At 40.2% G+C, this 14670-nt stretch overlaps 1 long non-coding RNA gene across 1 annotated transcript; it reads left to right on the forward strand.

Annotated features, from left to right (window-relative positions):
- The first annotated feature begins 680 nt into the window (after positions 1-680).
- On the forward strand, positions 681-10806 carry LOC140713959 (uncharacterized). Its single transcript, XR_012095783.1, has 3 exons — positions 681-746; positions 845-911; positions 10226-10806. It is a non-coding gene; the product is annotated as an uncharacterized lncRNA (long non-coding RNA).
- Positions 10807-14670: the final 3864 nt, after the last annotated feature.

The raw sequence follows: 14670 nt of genomic DNA on the forward strand, positions 1-14670 counted from the left end.
AGACTAAAGAATTGATTGTGGACTTCAGAAGGGGTAAGATGAAAGAACTCACACCAGTTCTCATAGAGGGATCAGAAGTGGAAAGAGTGAGCAGTTTCAATATCTCTGAGGATCTATCCTAAGCCCAGCGTGTCGATGCAGTTACAAAGGAGACAGAGACGCAGCTATATTTCATTAGGAGTTGAGGAGATTTGGCATGTCACCGTAGCCACTGGCAAATTTCTACAGATGTACATACCGTGAAGAGCATTCTAACAGGCTGCATCACCGTCTGGTATGGGGGAGTTTCTGGACAAGATTGAAGGAATCTGCAGAAAGTCATGAGTTCAGTCAGCTCCATCATGGACACACACCTCCATAGCATCCAGGACATCCTCATTCCTGAAAAATGTGGCATCCATCATTAAGGACCCCCATCACCCAGAGCACGCCCTCTTCTCATTGCTACCATCAGGAAGGTGGTACAGGAGCCTGAAGGCACACACTGAATAATTCAGTAACAGCTTCTTCCCCTCTTTCTGAATGGACATTGAAATCATGAACATTTTATAACCAGGTGACTGTTGAAAATCATTTTTTTATTGTTAGAGTGCACTTATGTATTCACCTTGATAACGCTAGAATAGCTGCCTGTGCCTTTAAGAGACAATGGTGATGTCATTTTGCATGGGTGGAGTAGAATGAAGAGTAGCCGTGTTCTAGGGAGGGCGACGTTCGAATGCTTTTCCTAGGTTTGGTGAGGAAAGGTGAATAATATTTGATAATATCCATGTAAATTTGTGTATACTTGTTTGTAAATCTAGAATATCAGTAACTTGTTATGTTTTACATGTGGATGCTTCAGATTTTGGCAAATAAATTGATCAGCGCTGGAATAGAGTGATTGCGAAGTTCCTTAATTGGCCTACTAGGTTAGTCTTTTTAGTAACGCAACCACAAGGCAATATATTGTAAAGTTTATTTCTCTTTCTTTATTATTTCATGATCGAATGTGAATGTAACAGTTGTATGAATGTGTTAATCTCTGTTCACATAGCGTGAGAGAGGAGAACTCATTTCAAGGTCTAGCCTATACGTGTTTGGAAGTTAAGCACATGTGTGCCAAATGTGAGTATATCTCTTAGTTAAGATGAGATATATTTACTTATATTTTTGATGTTGTGTATAAGGTACAGGATTGGTGGGATTCTAACATTGTTTTGTATTGTTTATTTTAGAATTGCCACTACCGTATTGGTTTTGTATATTTTGTTTTAGTTATTTTCATACTGCATACGTAACAAGGGTGTGGTCTGAAGTTACACTGAGATTGTAATAGCGGGAACTGTTTTTTAAATTTATTTTGTGGTTTTTATTTTGATACCCTCTTTCTGCAATAAAACATCTAAAACAGATAAAGGAATTTAAAACCCCAAAAAAGTGTTTGTTGTCCTGCGTGTGTATGTTTCGCCAGACTACGAAAATTACCTCACTACTTTATTTTACTCATATATATGTACTGCTGCCACGTAACACCAAATTTCTTGACATATGCCGGTGATATTAAACCTGATTCTGGAGACATAGTCATATAAGGGCTCAGACAGACAAACAGACAGGGCATTGTGGCAACGGGCCCTTTCAAACAGAATGTTTAAAACTATGGAGAATGCTTTAGTCATCAGATTTAGCTTTAATGCATTCCATGCTTATCAATCTCCAGACAGGTTACACAATAGCCTTAATACCATTACCACTGGGACAACATTTGAGTAGGGCCCAGGCACTGCTATGACTGGGCAGAAAAACTAAAGAACCAGCTTAAAAGGCTGGGTAACGATTTCAACAAACAACGATAAGGGCTTTCCTGGAGAGGAATCAGGACAGCTGCAGCTAAGACCTTGCTACCTGCTGGGTGTTGCCTGGCAACGAGTTCTTCTTCTTCCCCAGAGATTTTGTAGTTCACAATTACGGTTTGCTCAGAGATTTTAAAGGCCTTCTGTTATCCTGTGAGCTGTCTGGATGTTTATTTGCCATTTGGGGAAAATGGAACGCGTTGTTTGCAACCACTTCTAATTTGGAACATTTGTGGGCAAATCTGATCCTTCACAAATTGAAGAATAATAAATGAATCTGTAAAAATTGCCACATTCAGATCCAGGTAGCAAATAATCTGAGTATTTTCATATGTGGAGAATTGCGTTATGATACTAAAATTAAAAAAATTTAAAATTAGGCTCGATGTACAACAGGATTCATTGTCAATGATTTGGCCTGGGCCTCAGCTGACAAACCATGCATGCAAACAGGATACACACAAGCACTGGCTGTCGGATCCTTTTAAACAGAATGATGACAGAATATCCTTTCTGAGATCTGCTCCTTCTTTTTGTCTATTCAATATATCCAGAGCTTCGATTTTTCAGGTGGATGCCAAAAGAATCAGTGAGATGATACCAGGAGTTGTTCAAGACATGAAGACAGAAGGTGTGGTGGGAACAGATTTATTAGTAATTTCTGAAAAGAAATATAATGTTTTGAGTTTAGAGCAGGATGACCTGATGACTGATGGAGAGACACTGACAGAAACAACTCCTTCATTTGATCAAATCCATGCCGACAATCAACAACCGATTTTCTCCACATCTTCTCATCAACTTTATTCTCCATACATTATTTTCTACATTACTCTTTCCTCCTTCTCATCAACTCTGCCCATATTCTACCACTCACCTATATACCAGGGACAATTTAGTGGGCAATTAACCCCTCCGACTAGCACATCTTTGGGATGGGGTGGGGGGGTTGGTGGTCAGAATCAAAGCACCCAAAGGAAGTCCACACAGTCACTGGGAGAACGTGAAATAACTTGCAAATGATACCTGGAGTGAGGACTGAACCCAGATCCTTGAGGTTGTAAAACACTGGCTTTACTAGCTGAGCCATTCAAGATATTCCAAAGATCTGGTGTGGTTAAGTTGGGTGTTACGGCTTCCTTCCATCAAATTCCAAAAGGTAGCTACTCAGTCGTAGGAAATCTGCAGAGCTATGATTTTCAGTTTGTCATAAGCTGATCACTGTGGCAGAAAATGTTTAAAAATATTTCAGTCCATCTGGTGTCTGCCAGGTTTTTGAAAGATCTATACAATTGACCCTTTGTGTTATAGTTTTGAAAGTCAGTATCCAATTTCCTTATGAAGTTTCCTATTGAACCTTCTACCACAAGACTTTTAAATAGTACATTTGATATGACAAGAATGAGCTGTGGGGGCACAAGAAGAAATCTCTCTGCCCATTTGTTGGTGGGACTCAGCAAGTCAGGCAGCATCACCTGATCATCTGATAGATCACTTGCTGAGATCCTCTAGCATTGTGTGTGTATTGCTCAAGATTTCCAGCATTTTCAGATCTCTTGTGTTTATGACTCCTAGCTATCTTCCGGCTTTTTGTCAGTTACCTCAAACCTGTGTTCTCATGTTACTGAGTTGCCTGCTATTGAAATCACTTCTAAACAGACGACAATAAGCATTATTACAACCTAAAATCCACCACGACTGATAACCATTTTTTTGTACTGTTATTTTGTAAGCATAGGACGGTTTTGAAAACAACAAATTAAACTACTTAATTATTGAGGGAAGAATTGTAGTTGGAATACTGGCAAGACTATCCCTGCCATCCTTCATTTAGTGTTCTGCGATCATTTACACCCCACATCATCGTCATCTTTGGCGATCCCTCCACGTCAAGGGGTACCTAATTCAACTGCAGTGAAAGGTGTGGAAGATATCACCTCATGTTTTTTTTTAAATGTGCTCTATCTATTGCACCCTAGCTATCACACCAACTCGAAAAAGTGACAGAGGTCTTGACCCACTGGCAAGGAGGCCCAAGGTGGTTTGCGGACCGGGCTCTGTTGCACAGAGATGATGTTAAGCTAGCTGACACAACCTCAACGATACCTCTGGTCTTAATGTAGCTACCACAAACCCAATAATGCAGGAACACCTGCCTCAAACTAAAACTCAGGTAATATATCCGAGTGTTCTATTACTCAGCTAGCACTTTCAGTCTGTGAATCTGCACAGAACATGCTGAAAACCACATCCTGAAATTCCCAAAGCAGAATGTAGCCTAAACAGGGATCAGAAAATCATTGCTTTCATAGATCTTCAGAAGACGTGCCCTGGGCTGAGCAATCTAAAACTAGTCCAACTTACATAGTATTGCAAAAAAAAGTTTGGTAGGTGAAGATGAACAGTCTTATTCAGTTGAGAATGATTATTCTGTATGAGGTAAACTGGGATTCTGTCAATTTCACTACTACTTGGGTTCCCAGAACCATTCCACATTTCTACACTACTCAAGATTCAAAGATTCAAAGAATGAATGCAGTTTACAACCCTGTAATTCGTCTTCCCACAGTCAACCATGAAACAAAGAAAACCATGGGACCCATTCGAAGAAAAGCATCAAACCACCCCCCCCCCAACATGCTAAAAAAAAACAAGTCACACAAATGGCAAAAGAAAACAAGCGAAAAACGCAGGATATAAAACACCAAACCACAGAGTCATCGAAAGCATCCAGGCATATTCAGTCCAGTTCAGTTCAGCCCCCAACCCAGCACTGTGACTTTGTTATCTAGAGGCTGCTGCCCCAATCAAACTCACAACAAATAAAATGGAGCACCCGGAAACCAGAAACACAATGTAAACTACAGAATCCAATCTACAAAACGTGTCCAGACACAGACCGTGCCCAAGACCCAGGACTCCAGCAGGATGAACAAGAGGGAGAGTAAGATCAATTGTGTGAAGGCACCTTCCTCCTGCAGCAGTGAGCGAGAGGGAGAGAGGGACTGGTTACCCGCAGATGGTCAGAACTGAACACTCATCTGCCTTCTGCTTTCGTCTTCATTGATTTTCATCTTCCTTGACACTTTAATCGGTGATATCAGTGAGAAATGGAGTCAATCATGGGCTTGCTTCTTGGACTCCAGGCGGCAGACTTTGTTTGAAACCTCACCAAGCTCCATTGGAGACAGATTGCTTAAAACACACCACCAAAACGTAGATCACAGGCTCCAACAGCAGCAGGACCGCATCTGTAAGAAAAAGAAAATGTATAAGAAGTGTAAGAGGTAGTTTTGTGAACCATTTGGAGGATGTCGCCCTTGGTCGTGTAGTTCGCTGGCAGCATCTTCTGCCATACCATTACTCCATATTCCACAATCCTACAGCAATACTACAGGGTGACTAGTTTTGGAGACATTGAAATAAACACATAAGATCAACTTTCAAAGAGCCTCTAAATGGCAAATTTTTGGCACCATCACTAGCCGCAAACATTTTATAAACTCACAAAATAAATTCACTGAGTGCAAGGTTGGCTTTGTGATAGAAATTTGCAAAACATCGTTGAGCAGATGAGGCTCCTGAGAAAAAGATCACCAACCAGTCTAAACACTCTGTCAGTGCTGCTGGCAGGGTTGTACAATTCGTTCTTCTATAAACAGAACAGAGGCAGTGTTTGCCATCATTTCGTAGAAGCACAATTTGGATTTCTATTGTTCTTACATCTTAAAACACAAAAACAAGTTTGCTTCACAGAGGCATTACCAAACACAGTAAAACATCAAGAGCTCTTAAAGAAGTTTGAGTTTATTTTAATGAAAGAGGGAAGAAAGGCACTAAAAGGAGTAGGGATGAAAATACAGACTTCATGTCCTGGGCAAAGAAGACACTGGTCCAGATCTGAACCAACTAAAATCAGATGACCAAGAGCACTTAGCTCGAGAAACTAATATAATTTAGACCAAGGCAGGACAGAAGGGAAAGTTGCAGAAGGATCTGAAAATTAACTATGATTGGAATTTCTAAAGTTTGTCTTGTGCACTTTGGTTGTTTGTCAGTCTGTATCCGTGTTTGCTTTTCCATTGGATCTACTGCATTTCTTTGTTATACTGTGAATACTTGGAAGAAAGTGAACCTCAGGGTTGTATATGGTGACATATATGTATATTGATAATAAATTTACTTCAAACTTTGAACTTTGGAACCCAAGCCTTCTGGCCTTATCCTTCTCAGCAACCCACTATGTTGCCTCTATAAAGCCCAGAGTTGGGGATTCCAACCCAGATCTCTTCAACTTCTTCCTCTTACCTACTGATACCATCTCTCTGAGTGTGCCAGACTGCAGAACCCCACCCCTCCAATTTAACCTCAGTATCTTTCGGAAACTTTTCAAACCCAGAGACCACCACACCCCTAACAAAGGAGACCTTTGCAATCTTGCCAGGCCCTCTCATTCAGGCAGTGGCTGGACTATGCATTAGACCCAGCCACCTGGCAGCTGGGGGCATTCATGGAGGGTGCTGCAAATAAAAGTCAATCAAAAGATTGGCGAGAAGGCGACCCCGTGTGCCAAATGAAATGCAAGGAAACAAAAACAAGCAACATCCTCCCCGCCTACCATCCACACCCTACTAACTGCCTCAACCCTTTCCTGTAACTATCACCAAAATTTGTTTCTGTACTAAAAATATCAAGAACAATTCAGTTAATCTCACTGGTGAAGTCAAAACATTCCACTGTCAGTGGAAGGAGAGAGGCTTCAAATCGACAAGCCTCTGTGCATTTGTTCGTCCAATAAAATAGCCAAAAATGCGGCTGCACTTCTGATCATTTAATTTCATAAAACTGGTGATGTGTTGTGTGTTCTTTCCATTCCATCTATATCCTCTTGAAGTACCGTAGATTCCGGACTACAGAGCGCACCTGATTAAAAGCCGCTGGCTCTAATTTTAGAAATAAAATCAATTTTTTACTTGTACAGGCCGCACCGGATTTTCGGCCGCAGGTGTCCCACGTTGTAATATGAGATATTTACACAGAAAGATATTACACGTGAGGATTTCTTAACTTTTAATTAAATCCATATGGTAACATAAACAAATACATATTGCAAATGCTTTTTTTCGAACCGTGCCTGTAACGCGGCTACTTTTAAATATACGTTGCGTATACTTCTTTACTGAACAACATTCCAATATCTCCTAACGACTGGTAAAAAATATATATACTGCAGCCTACCAGGAAAAGTTATTGATCGCCTTTAACTTAAAAGCAGCGTTTTCGCTCCGCCGCTCGCCCCCCTCCTTCCCGTTTATCGCAAACCGGTATCCCACAAGACGCGGCGAAACCAGGTGTGACGTCATAGCATCCCGCGATGTAGTACAGAAAACAAATATAGTTAAAACAGTTCTAACTTTAACTAACAAATGAATTACTAAGTGAAAATATTATAAACTAAATAACTGCCATAAAGGCAGCACAATGCTTTTCTTCGAGTGTTTTCCATGTTGATGAGGGTGAGTACAAATGACTGATTTACAATAATTTAATTGTGAAAGTGCGCTTGATTTATCGTACAATTTCATTGGACCTCTGTGAACTACTCATCAATTTTATTGGTCTACTGTTACGAGGCAAAATGTTTTTGGCGGCATGAAAAAAACCATGTATTAGCCGCACCGTATTAAAGGCCGCAGAGTTCAAAGCTGTTCAAAATGTGGGAAAAAAGTAGCGGCTTAAAATCCGGAATCTACGGTAATGACTATGCTTAGAGCAAGACTTGCATTCAGTGTGTTAATGCTAAGGAGATCTCAGAATGCTTCACACTCAGTTTTGTGTCCTTGAGGTGTTTATATCCATGAGAATCAGCACCCTATTTATACACAAGAAACCAGAGACATTAATGGTTGCAGGATAAGTATTGGCTAAGACGCTTATTCCACTTCAAATTTATACCTTCTAGCCATAATTTGATATGTCACCAAAAACACTTGCAAACTTGTACCATGTACCATGCAGAGTTTTCGAACTGGCTGCATTATTCTCTGGTATGGGGGAGGGGCTACTGCAGAGGAGCGAAATAAACTGCAGGAAGTTGTAAATTCAGTCAGCTCCATCATGGCCACCAGCTTCCGTAGCATCCACGACATCTTTAAGGACCGATGCCTCAAAAAGGTGGCATCCATCATTAAGGACCCCCATCACCCAAGTCATTTCCTGTTTAACTGCTACTGTAGGTACAGGAGGTACAGGAGCCTGAAGGCTCACACTCAGTGATTCAGAAACAGCTTCTTTCTCTCTGCCATTCGATTTCTGAATGGACATTGAACCCTCTACCTCACCACTTTTTAATTTCTATTTTTGCACTACTTATTTAATTTAACTATTTAATATATACATACTGACTGTAATTCATTAATTATTTGTTATGTACTGCTTTGTACTGCTGCTGCAAAGATAACAAATTTCACGGCATATGCCAGTGATATTAAACGTGATTCTGACTCTGATAAAGCTTCTGAAAGATTTGATTTGACAAGTATATGTTTCACATTGAGGAAAGGTTTAGAATATTTTGGTCCCAGAGAGTCAGATAAAAATGTCCTCATTGAGTTCTCTGAAATAGTAACTTCAATTTATATTCTAGTTTCATGGAGTGGACAGAATCCAGAGGTTCAGAGAATTAAGACTCATTCACATCATGACTGTACACGTGAGAGGAATTTTTAGTATCTGAATACAGTGATGCTGTTGCTTCCCCCAACATCATCCTTGACTTCCCCAACATGGGAAAAGGCAACATATTTTTGATTGCAGTTACTGATATGTAAAAATCATAGTAGCAAAAGGAATGTGAATGTTGAGCAAGATATGAACACTTTCCCTGATACCATTTAACAACAGTATAAATTTTAGTTTAAAGCTGACACCGCCTCCCTTTGCCCTGCCATTTCCCTTGGAGCTTCAGCTACACTGACTTCTGGTTCCTTGATCTTCTACCAATATCCTCAGTTTCACTGCCTTTCTCAAACACTTTATGGTGTTTGAAGCCTGAAAAAAAGCACAGAAAGTGCAATGTCATTTCTAGTCTTTCTTAGTTTATATTTGCTGTTTGCAATGTTTGCCATGCTCAACTTAGCTGCTATGTTTCTTACGTAAGTTTCTACATTTCAAAAATACTTCATTTATAGTTAAGTCCCCTCCTGAGGAAACAGCAGAGATTAACCAACACTTCATGGAGAAACATTGCCATGTCCTCACATTCCAACGCTGCATTCAACAATCTGTCATAATTTCACTAACTGGACTGCTTTTGTGCAGTTCATGGTGGAAGCCCGAATTTGCAATGGACAGCATCCCATGCCATTTCAGACCTTAGTGCATTACTTCTCTGTTCCTTTAAGTTAAGGGGGGGGGGGGGTGGAATCATCAAATTTATATATTTTTAAGTTAAATGTTTTTATGTATTCATGTGATTTAGGCTTTTAATTATTATATTCTGGAAAGGTGTGAGATTTTAAATTGAGAACCAGTTGTATAGAGAGCAAGTTCCTGGACTGGCATTTAGATGACATGGACACCAAAGTTCAAACAGTTCATGATGGGTGGGAATATAAATTCAGGTAATTCAATAAATTTATTGGCAGTAATGGCTACCATGAAACTATCAATTTGTAAAAGCCCATCCTACTCACTGACGTCATCTGGGTGTTACAACCGTGGAGTCTGGGTGCTCTCACAGAGAGGCAGCTGAATGAAGATATCAATCATGCACACATTCCAACCATTCAGGGGTTCTTTGTAATCGTGTTTAATTCCCTTCTTCATTTTGCTTTAGTCTTGTCAAGTCTTGATCAAATCACAGCGACAACAGTATACCCTGTTTACCTTAGCATACACTTTGCGAAAGAAGATTAGTGATTTAGACAGACACTATTAAAGGAGCAGTTTTAATTTAGTTTTAGGTTACTGCTTTTGAGCAGCAGTGATGGTATTAGTTTCTAGTTAGTTTAAGAGTTTTTAGTTAGTGACCCTGTTGGCCTAGCATTTCTTGTCTTCCTTTGTTTTGAACAGTTATTAAAAGTCAGTAACCGTTCATACTGTGTCTGTTTCTCTCCCTCTGCACTTGGGCCAGCACTGAAATCTTGTCATTAGGGAAGGAAATCAACCTTGCTGGCATGTGATTCCTGACCCATCAATATACAAACGTTTGTAGTTGAGTTGTAATTGGTTTCTCAGTTCAGGGGCGATTAAGGAGAAGAGACAATAAATGCTGGAGTTGCCAGTATTTCCAGTGGAGATGGTGCCAATGAACGCCTCCTCAGGCAACATCTTCCAAATAGTCCACTGAACTGTTTATTTCACCTTCTATGTTTTCTTTTTTATCTCAGATGTATCTCTGGAACTGTTGGAGCCTGCGACGTACAGTTTGGAGATCGAGTGAGTGATCCAGCGCTTTGCTGTTGCTGATTAAAGCATAGAGGAGGATTGTAACATCGAGGCAAATATGGAGGCGAACAATTGTCAGTGCTGACTACCTGCTTATTGCTCACGTCTGTGACTGACCTCGCACTGCTGCTGGATAAGGTGTCTATGTGACAGATACCAGAAGGCCACTGCACTCAAGTGGTCCCTTTCTCCCTTGATTCTTTTGGAGGATTTACTGGAGTTCTGCAATTTATGGATTGGACAAAAGGCTGTATTTCAAATTGGCCTCTTTCAGTTCTAAGTCTTTTGCATTCTGTGCTTTCGCCCATTCTCCCTTGTTGGCGTGATTTGCTAGGATTTTTTTGTCCGGGGGGGGGGGATGTTGTTGGAAGTTTGGGGTTTGATGTTCATGTTGCTGCTTACGTGATATTTTTCGCTTGGGGGGTTGCTGATCATGTTGCTGTTAGTGAGATTTGGTTTTTTTTTGTGCGGGGGCAGGCTTGGTATTTTTTCTTTGAATGACTTCCATGGCTTTTTTTTGTTTCGTGGCTATCTGGAGAAGACGAATCTCAGAGTTGTATACGGCATACATACTTTGATAATAAATTAACCTTTGAACCATTTTTTAAACATTTTATATCTCTTTTCCAGTGATTGAATAAAATAAAACTTACTTTCGAATGTCTGAAGCACACTGAATCTGTTTCTCAGAAAAGGCAAGGGTGTGGCTTGGCTGGTCGCTATACACTTCCACCTGCTATGGGGGAAGGATATTTGCATTCTACTCACCCATGCACCGGCCTCCCCCAAATGGAGTCACATAATGTGGTGAAAGGTTCTGTTGATGCACAGGGTCTCAAGCTGACTCTCTCCTGAAGCTGTAGCTCCAAGTAAGCAGAGAATTTATTTCACAGTCAGCAGCAATCATAGATATCTCATTTCTGGTCACTAGATCTGAACAGTACATAATGATGAGGTAAAATAACAGGGCAATATTCACGTCCACTGCACAAATTTATAAAAGCGAGACATTTTGGTTCATTTCTGATGTATTTGGGATCAATCCTCAAATGAAAGGATACTTTTTTTGAATAAGGGGATGTTGCTCTCGCCTCCCCCAGTCCTTGCATTTAAGTTTCACCCCTGGACTGACCTCCTTTCACAAAGCTTTCATTGATTCAGATTCAACAGGCCAGGCTTATTGCAAATGTTCTATGTTCTTCGGCTAGCCTCTTGGTAAGTTTTTATTCAGCAAACTGCTGTGTAGTGGTCACTAGCTGTGTGGCTTTTGTTGTTATCACAACTGTTCCCTCTCTCACTGCTTTGAAGCAAAGAGCATGTTTCTTTGTGTTCCTGTGCTAAACACCAAACTTTCCACACTAAGGAGAATGGAGCTATGAGGTGTTATTTCTTACAATGCCACATTAATGAATGAACATCTTAAACACACCCTTTCCTTTTGTTACTTAAGATGTGACAGCATTATAGGAGAGATGGCCAGCACTCCTGTCTCTGACTCAAATGTTTCTGGGTTCACTGTTCTGCCATTAGAACACTTAGATTTGCAGTGAAATACCATTGCTTGCAAAATGCTGCAATTTCTGAGGTACCATTTTACTCTTGAGATATCAAAATGAGGGCCACGTCCACTCTTTCCACAAGCTGTGCAAGAGAGTCCTTTCACAAAGAATCAGGGATTCTGATGTTTTATCCAATATTTAATTTCTAACCAATATCACAAAAAAAAAACAGAAACACAAAGGATTCTGGAGATGCTGGAATTTTTGAGCAACACAACAAAATGCTGGAGGAACTCAGCAATTCAGGCAGCATCTACAGAGGGAAATAAACAGTTGACATTTTGGGCTGAGACCTTTCATCAGGGTTTGTTTTGCTAAAAACAGTTTAGCAAGTGATTTCTCTCAATGGTCAGCCACTGCCATGTTTCCCATAACTTGGTAGTTATTAGAATAATTACCTCTATTTTAAGTAATTACTGTTTTGTTGTTGAGTCCCAGTTTACATTAACCCTGCATTTTTAGGGCACCAACATAAGTAACTTGATGTGGAGCCTGCTGACCAAGCACTGAAGTGTTTACACTGCCTCCTGTATGCAGTTACATCTGGGTCAAATGGGACCTGCACCAACTAAGCAACAACTAGCAACTCAGAGGCAAAAACAAAAGAGAAACAACTTCTGCCAAATTATAATAGATGCCAAAGTTCAAGATCCATTTATTCACAGAATGGAGCTCTCAAATTTGCATAATGCACAGTGTTTCATGATAATAAAAACTGAAAATAGTAAAAATACTCAGCAGTTGGGGCAACATCTGTGGAGAGAGAAGCTGAGTCTGAGTTAATATTTTGGGTCATAGAGGCATGCCACACAGAAAAGGTGGATGATATTTCAGTAACATGAGGAAATTAATGTGCTTATTCAGTTTCTTCAAGTGAAGTAGACTTCTGTTAAATGGTACTAAGTAGAGCAGGGCAGTCCCTCCTGCCTTCATGTCTTTCCACTTTTATTGACAGGCTTATCTGGTTTTGTCAACTGCTCCACTGCACACACTGAATGTAACATTTCTGTTAGTCCCAAAAGCTGAGGGGAGAGCTCACAACTTTGTTTAGAAATTTATAGGTAAATCAAGGTGAAAGCCCAGTGCTCCTCTCTCAGGCATACTAGGGTTTAGAGAAGACACATCCAAAGAGCAGAAGCATTGGTTTGAAATGCCCACCGTGTGCAGGAGAGGACTCAAATTAAATCCAGATACTGAGATCCCAGGAAGCAGGTGAAAAAAACTCGCAGTTCAGTTCTTTGGAGTTAGGAGATCTGGCTTTTGTTGATTTCAGCAAGCAAATGCAACAAATCCTCAGTCTTGGAATACAATGGCAATGTTAACACTGGTTTGTGATAACACAGCAGGAGCAGCAGGTTGTGGCAGTCAACACAGGCTTGCAGTATAGCTATAATCGACACAAAAGTCACTGGAAAAACTCAGCAGGTCAGATGGCATCTACAGAGGGAAATAGACAATCAATGTTTCGGGTGAAGATCCTTCATCTGGACTGGTTAAGGTCTCGACCCAAAACATTGACTGTCTATTTCACTTATAGCTGTGGTCTGACTTGCTGAGTTCTTCCAGTACCTTTTCTGTTGCCCCAGATTCCAGCACTTTCAATCTCACGTCAGAACAATTATAACAAGTGTGTCGTGTATTTAATGCTTCAGTAGTGTTTGAGCATATTGTAAATGTTGTTGATTAAGTATTCTTGTTCATTTAAATAATTCACTACAGGTTCTATGTAAAAATACGCAAATTGCATTTATCATGACGTTACCATGTGACATGGCCATACCTCGCTTAAAGTAAAAGAACAAAGTTAGATTAATATTTTAAAATCCCATCTTCCTTTCAATTAGTTTAATGTTTTAAGTTTACAAAACATAACCACATTTTAACCACATTAATCAAAGTTATACCAGTGTACCTCAGGTTTATTACAAAATCTTGAAAAACAATGTAATGTATTTTACAAACTTCTTATGCTCTTTAATAATGGATACAAACCTGATAATGGAGCAAGACTATGTACTGTAATATCCTGTATTATACATTGGAGTGACAATTCAAACCATACCTGTTCTTATCATCATAACTGCACCAATTTAGATGTCAGAGGCAGTGGAAATTTCAGGCTTTATAACCAGCTGTACTGATTAAAGTGACTGGAATCAGAAGTAAAAAGATTAAAAACAAACCCTGAAGAAGGGAAAAATTCAAAATTAAAAGCAGGCCAGACAGGTTGATGTGTCGAAGGCAGCCCGTTGTTCAAAATGAGAACTCAAAAGGAAGAAGGAGCGGCACTAGAGCGGATTTCTTTGGTGCTAAGCAATCAGCTCCGATCCAGTTTATTTGGTGTAGAAAGAGCCTGGAATAACTTCCAAGTGAAATCATACCTATCTCATACTGGGCTGGGCATATTCAGTCTGCATTTGCCCAACTGACCTTCTCATGGCATTGAACCTGTACTTACAAATGTCACTCGTTTCTGCCCACTGTGCCATAACTTGGAGCTTAAAGCTCACAATGTCTGACAAGGAGTAGTCTCACTGAAACCAGGAGTTCATTGTTTTCCTTGCTATTTAAAGGGATACCCATTGGCATTAGGAGACCCGAGTGGACAATGTCACAAGCATCTGCACACTGCTCAAACATCATTCATATCCCACAGAGTATTCTACATGTAAGAAGGAATGTTTTTATTTATCAATGTTCACTCATCCATGGGAGTGGCTCCCTTACTGGAGGCATGACTACGGCCATGCCTGGCCCCTGAGGGTAGCTTGGACACCTTGGGCCATCTGCAAAGAGCCTTCTGTGACGAAGCTTTATCCTATCATTCC

This window comes from Hemitrygon akajei, chromosome 20, assembly GCF_048418815.1.
Source record: "Hemitrygon akajei chromosome 20, sHemAka1.3, whole genome shotgun sequence".
Classification (NCBI taxonomy): Eukaryota; Metazoa; Chordata; class Chondrichthyes; order Myliobatiformes; family Dasyatidae; genus Hemitrygon; species Hemitrygon akajei.